Consider the following 6,749-nt stretch of genomic DNA (forward strand, 5'->3'; position numbering starts at 1 on the left):
TTAGCTCCAGAGAAGATCCCATTTTGCGAGCTTAGCTTCGGATGTACCTTCGTGTAGCTCTAGGAACTTTTCCCAAAGTTCCTTTGCTGATTCATAGGCGTCGATTCTACTAACTTCTTATGGAGGCAACAGGCTCAGCAGATGGAATTCAGCTCATCCATTTGCTACAAAGTCTGATTTCTCTTTCTTGGTCCACATATAATCTTATTTTTCAACTCTATGTTAACCTTTGAGGGCTATAAAACCATATTTAATTATCAAAAGAATTTCAAAATCAGTTTAAAAAAATACCTCCATGCGTTTCATCCATAACGTGAATTCACCCTCGAATTTCGATGGATAGATGCTCAGTTCGGCCATCATCTTGATGCTTTAATCGGTAGTTAGTCCTTCCGAGACATTCTGACTCTGATACCATTTGTTGGTGCAGTAGGTGTGGCAAGAGGGGGTGAGTTTCCTACAAAAAAAATAAACTCATTTCTCGATCCTTTGATTAGATTAGACTCACACAATAATAATAATGAAGTTAATTGAACAATTAAATTTTACTTGGTTATAATCTAGGTGGTTATTAATCCAAAGCATTGAAGAAAACTCCACTAGAATTCTCCTTTGTTACAGACGGAGAAGCCTCTTACAAAAGTTGATAGCTCAAAAGAAAGACTAGGAAAGTGTACAAGACTTGTTGTTCAAGTTGTTGAATATTTTCTAATTCCAGGGGTCTTTTTATAGTCCCTGGAAAATTCTATCCGAGGTTGGAAGGCGCCTTCAATAGGCTTGAAGGCGCCTCCAGCATGGCAAAGCTTATCACCAAAGATAAAGTCTTATCTTCGGCTAATGGTTACTGTTTACCTAATCAAAGGCACCTTAAAGGGGTTGAAGGCATCTTCCATAAAGGCGCGAAGGCGCCTTCAAGGGTTGAAGGTGCCTTCCACTAGAAAGGCGCGAGGGTGCCTTCAATATCATTAAAGGCACCTTCAGCAGTTGCTACCGAGATCCACACTTCTCCTTTGGCTCTTCCGCTGCTCTACTCGCTTGAGTGATTTCATCCATCCGGAATAGGGTTCACCCGAACCCATTTTCCGGACTTCTCCTCAAACAGCTTTCCTCCTAGGCTTCTCATCCCTCAGACCACCGTGCATGCCCTTCTCGTCTATCAGTGTACTATTCCGTAGCATCTCGTCCTTCAGATGCATCGAGTCTGTCAACTCCCTTCTCGTTTCATCCTTCTCACTAGTTGCATCTTCCACTCAACTTCTTGTGTTCCTAAGCTCCTGTACACTTAGACACAAGGATCAAACACAACATGACCTAACTAAACTTAGTTGACCACATCAAAACTATCCCGGGGTACTTACATGGTATTTATGGCCATTGATGCAAGTACTGACGAGACGAGCAACATCAGCTTATAAGGTTGGCTATAAATAATTGGACAACAATATCTTCTAAGACAAGGTACAACTACCCACATGATTCCCGTAATTCTCTTGGTGGATCTCCCACATAACATAGTCAGTATCCTTAGGAATGAGACATTTGAGGAGAGGACACAAGAAGGCACGCTTGTAGAGGCTTTCCCCGATTAAAGTAAAGTGAATTGCTCCTCTTTTGAGGAGTCACCCTACTCATGGTCATCAGGCAAAATTCCCTATAGCAAAAAGGGGATAAGTGGAATATGTCAGTCGATTGAGTTATCTTAATCGAGTGCTTGATCAATCTAAGTGATTAGTTAGACTTGGGCAATCAGGTCATCTAGAGTCCAAGTTCAAAGTGCGATGGTCATTTTGTAAGTTCATCTGCCTTTCAGTTCTCAGCTTAGAGGATCTTTTGAAGAACGACCTCCTAAACACTGTTTTCAACTTTTCGAAGGCCTTCGTGCAACGGCGAAGTCGATCGCTCTTTATCTTGAAGGTCCCTTCCAATTGTTGAGCGACTAACTGCGAATTTGAGTGGATGACGACATAGGAAGCACCTACTTGTTTGGTTGCTCAGAAGCTAGCGAGTAAGGCTTCATACTCAGTTTCATTATTGGAAGCGTGGAAATGAAGTTGAATGACCAGCTGAAGCATGTCTCCTTGAGATGAGGTCATCATCATCCCAACTCCGCTACCTTACTTTATTATTGAACCATCCACAATGATTTTTTAAGTTTCTTTTGATTCCTGGCCTAAGGTTTCTGTCAGGAAGTCGACCAACGCTTGGGTTTTGATTGTTGTCCACGACTGATATTGAATGTGTCAAATTGTCAATTATCAACTCCTTACACTTATTCTATAATGTCTTAAGAAAGTAAACAAAACTACAAAACAACAAAAACTCATCTTCTTATCAATCTCATATCAATACTTCTAAGATAGTAAAAGATAATTACTGAGGACCATCAAGTTTTTAAGGATTAAAACATTAATAGAGCCAATTCCTACAAAAGTTAACAAGCATGATATTTTCAATCAATTTAAATAAACGAAGAATGATAGAGCCTCACAAGATAAGTAGTTATACTCTCGCTCAAATAAGCATTCATGAAGGTGGAGTTTACGCTCAATTCTACTCATAACAAATTATAGTATCATATGCTTGATTACTTTTGACTTATTCTGCATTGCATGCAAAAATGAAGACTTATTTAAAACACGAGTAAGGAAAGAAGAAAGACAAGTACAAAAAGATAAACCAAAGAAATCATGAGAGTATTGGAATAATGAACATGATAAGTACAATCAAGTAATATAAGACAAAAACTCACCCAAACTTCTCAACTTCATTTGTACATTCCATCACCCTATCAAGAATATATATATATATATATATATTTGCAAACTGAAATGATAGAATGGGGCATGGTAGCAGTGATGAACATGGCCTGCCTGTGATTTGTTCTGGAATTTTACATTGCCTCTTCTACACATAATTCCCCCGCACTGAAAAATTGGTCATCTCAAACAATGTAATCAATCATGAAATCATCCAATACTCTGAAATTTTCTTGAAAATATGGAAAAGGATAAACCAATTAAGGTATGATAAAGAAAATACGACGAATAATGAAGGTGTTGAGGGCATTATTCAATAACTAAACAAGAAAGAAAATCATAAAGTGAACAAATGAGATGATGTTCATCACATTCATGCATACACAATGATCCTGTCCGAAAGCTGAATCAACGGACGCTGGGCACGTGGCGCTCTCCAAGCGGTTGACGTAGATCTACTGACTGTCTGCCCGGACCTCTGGTGAACCTGCACAGAAGTCGGGCCGGGAAGGGGTTCCCGGCGATGACCCTCCGACGCTCAAGTCAGGCAAAGCTCAACAAGAAAGTGGCTCCAAGAATCGTAGAATGCGTACCTCCGGCGAAGGATGAGGGCCTTTATATAGGGCTGTGGAGAAGCGGGTGCACACATATCGAGGTATACACGTGTCCTCAGCCCATACCCCAGTAAAGGCCTGTCAGTGAGCTTACCTGACCCCATACTGCTACAGTCCAAGCACGTCTTCGATTGGACAGCGGAACCCCCTGTCATAAGGTTTGGAGTACGGCCTAGTCCTAGAGCATGACAACTGTCAGAAGATGTTCCTTGTCCTTCTCTCCCTACTCCATGCCGGGGCGTCCGGCCGGCCGGCACTCACCTCCTGTCCGGCCGGCCGGCATTCACATCACGTTCGGCCCTCCATATGCACTAGTATGCTTGGGAGATCCTCGATAATGTGCTATGTGGGGACTGTTCGCAGTATGCTACCGTATGTCTTCGACCGAGCATGCCATCCGCTCGGCCCTATTATCCTGTTCAGCGAGCGTCGGAACCCCGACTCCCGCCGAGGCACCTTTTGCCATCATTTAGACACTGGTGGGCCATCCGGGCGGTCGACCCACCCTTATCCGGTCGGCCACCTGCCCTTTGACTTCCATGTGGCGTTGACTTCCCAGAATGGGGGTCCCGTGTTCTTACCGCCGGATCACTTGCCTCCCCTTCAAGTCTAGTCGAAGGAGGCGATTAGTCCGACTGACTGGACTGCGAGTCTAGCCGGGTGGCGCCTGTGTAGCATTATCCTCCGCTTGGCCTACCACAGGGATGGCCTTAAGGTTAGTCAACAGCCACATTCCTTGAACCTCCTCGTAATCTGTGCCAATCTTCGACATTAAGGCTGAGCATGCGCTCATTAAATGCTTCGAATGGCTGAATGCCACGTGGCGCACTGTCGTCATCGTACGGCAACGGCGGCGTGGTGCTTTGATGGGATCGAAGCGGTTCGAAATGGACGGTGCGATGCACGCTTTGATTCCCGTGACCTGGATCCAACGGTGGAGGCCGCCCGGCAGTGTGGTGCTTTTATTTCTATTACCCCAAGCAGTCCGAGCCGGGCACCTTCATGTTCCAAGCTCGGCCCGGCCTAGTCTTCTTTAACAAACTGCCTTCTTCCAATAAACATTGGAAGGAGTATTTTTTTTCTATATTCGTATGCCCGATCAGGCCAATTTCCGGACCAAGTGGCAGGTCGACCTACCCCCCACTCCTGAGCTGAAGAAATTCAAGACCCGACCGGACTACCTCCATGCTGCAAACATGCTAGCCGGTCTACGGCTCAACATCAATAAGCTTCTTCATGAAGGAGTGATGTACATCTTCGGTCTGAGTCCCATACGGACTCCTCTTCCGACCGGCTTCGGTAAGAATTTTACTTGGGTGTTTGCTTTGATTGCTAACTGATTTTTCTCCTTTCCTTTGCAGTGGACATCGTCATGGAGTTGGTAATGGTCGGCATTCTGAAGAGAAAGGCGTCGGCGCTCGAAGCCGCGGCAGCAAAGGAGATGGAGGCGCTCGGCATCCAGCCGATCGGCTCGCACGAAGAAGAGAGCGGGACACATGCCGGGGAGTCGGCCGCTTAGGCTTCTCTCCCAGAACCAGCGGCTGGGGCAACCCTCAGCCAAGAGCCCTCCGCTCGGGGTGACGGCTTAGCTCCAGAAGAAGAGCAGCCTCACCCGAAAAGGCGCCGAGTGGAGACTCCCGTCCGCTCAGCCACGTCTGCTGTTCAACCCTCCGCCCGAGCCACTGCAAGTGCTCGCGGAAAGTCTCCGGAGATCGAAGCCATTTCGTCCGATCGGACTCCTTCGGAATGGGACGAGCCTGAGGTCCCTATTGAGGCTATTCCGGTCAGCACCCTTCCGCCCTCTCAACCAGTCAGGCGTTCAACCATCCACTCTCAATTTTCGATGCCGGCCTCTGATCCTCTTCCGGATGCCGGTCGGACGACCCCAGGTCATGACCGCACAATACGAGTCACTCTTCATCTTCCAACTGAAGAACTGCTGCCAGAGGCCGACCAACCGACGCGCCCGAGCATACCATCACTTTGAAGGGCCCACTAGCTGAGATGTGGGCCGACGCTCGGGCACGCGTCGCGCTCATCCCCCTCTGAAATTTGGCCAATAGCCATATGCAGCAGGCCACGGGGGTAAGTTTATTTTCTCCGAGTTTTGTATGCATTCCTTCCGATCGGCCAATAACAACTTCTTATTTCTTTTTTCAGAGATGGGTGGAGGAGATTGATGTCTCCAACCGCCTGGCCTTGGTAGATGAAGAACTAAGGCAACTGAAGGCGGCCGTCGGTCCGTCTGGCTCTAAAGGCCCCTCCTATTCTGAGCTGCAAAAGGAGCTGAAGAAAGCTCAAAATTTGCTGGCGGCTGAGCAGAAAAAGACGGTCGATCAGGCCCATGCCTTGGCCGAGTCTGAGCGACAAGTCAAGTCGCTCGACACAAAAATAACCTTGGCCACCACTCGAAAAAACACAGCCATTTCTGACTTGGAGAAGAAGAACGTGGAGGCTCGGTGCCTGGAGCTGAAGATAAAGGAGCTGATGGAGCAGCTTGATAGAGAGAAGGCGGGCCGCTCGGCCGACGCGGATAAGCTTCAAAATCTGAAGGATTCCCTTACTGCCTCCCAGGCGGCCCTCAAAGAATATCAAGAGGCCGAGCCGAGTTAGGTCGCTGCCCTAAGACAGAGCTACATCCGCTCGCCTGAATTCTCGGAGAAAATCTGCGAGCGGATGTACACAGCCTTCGACTTGGCTATGACCGCCACCACCACGTATCTGAAGTCTAAGGGTCTTCTTCCGGAGTCCACTACTATTCCGGCCGGCGATCAAGTGGCGCTCCTGGACAACATCTCCAAGGACCTTTATGACTACATTGAGTAGACGTCTTTATATGTAGTTAGGCCGCTAGGCCAAAAAATGATCTTTTTTTGTACTTAGGCCGCTCAGCCTAAAGTTTTAATTTTAATGCAATATTTTCCTTTCGCGTACTTTGTCCTTTTGCTAGTTAATGTGTGTTGTCCGCTCACCTATTATCACATCTCTGGTATTCGAAAGGGACTTTTACGAAGTATTTGGCGTTGCCCTTCCGCTCGGCTAAATATGTAATATTTCGAATACGTAACATTCCGCTTTGATAGCAGAGATCACTCGCTAGACACCGATGAAGTACCTTTGGGTTCTGGGCCGAGCGGAATGTAGAGACGATCGAACGATATTGACGGCGAGTTTCTCGGACAATTGCATCCTTTTTATTGGCCTCATCCGCTCGGATGATTTATAAACGCCGGCTCGTCTCTCGATATTTAACGTCGGAGCTCGACGGTTTTCCGCTCGGATGATTTATAGACGCCGGCTCGTCTCTCGATATTTAACGTCAGAGCTCGACGGTCTTCCACTCGGATGATTTATAGACGCCGGCTCGACCATTGAGACG

The sequence above is a fragment of the Zingiber officinale genome, chromosome 4A (assembly GCF_018446385.1).
Source record: "Zingiber officinale cultivar Zhangliang chromosome 4A, Zo_v1.1, whole genome shotgun sequence".
Lineage (NCBI taxonomy): Eukaryota > Viridiplantae > Streptophyta > Magnoliopsida > Zingiberales > Zingiberaceae > Zingiber > Zingiber officinale.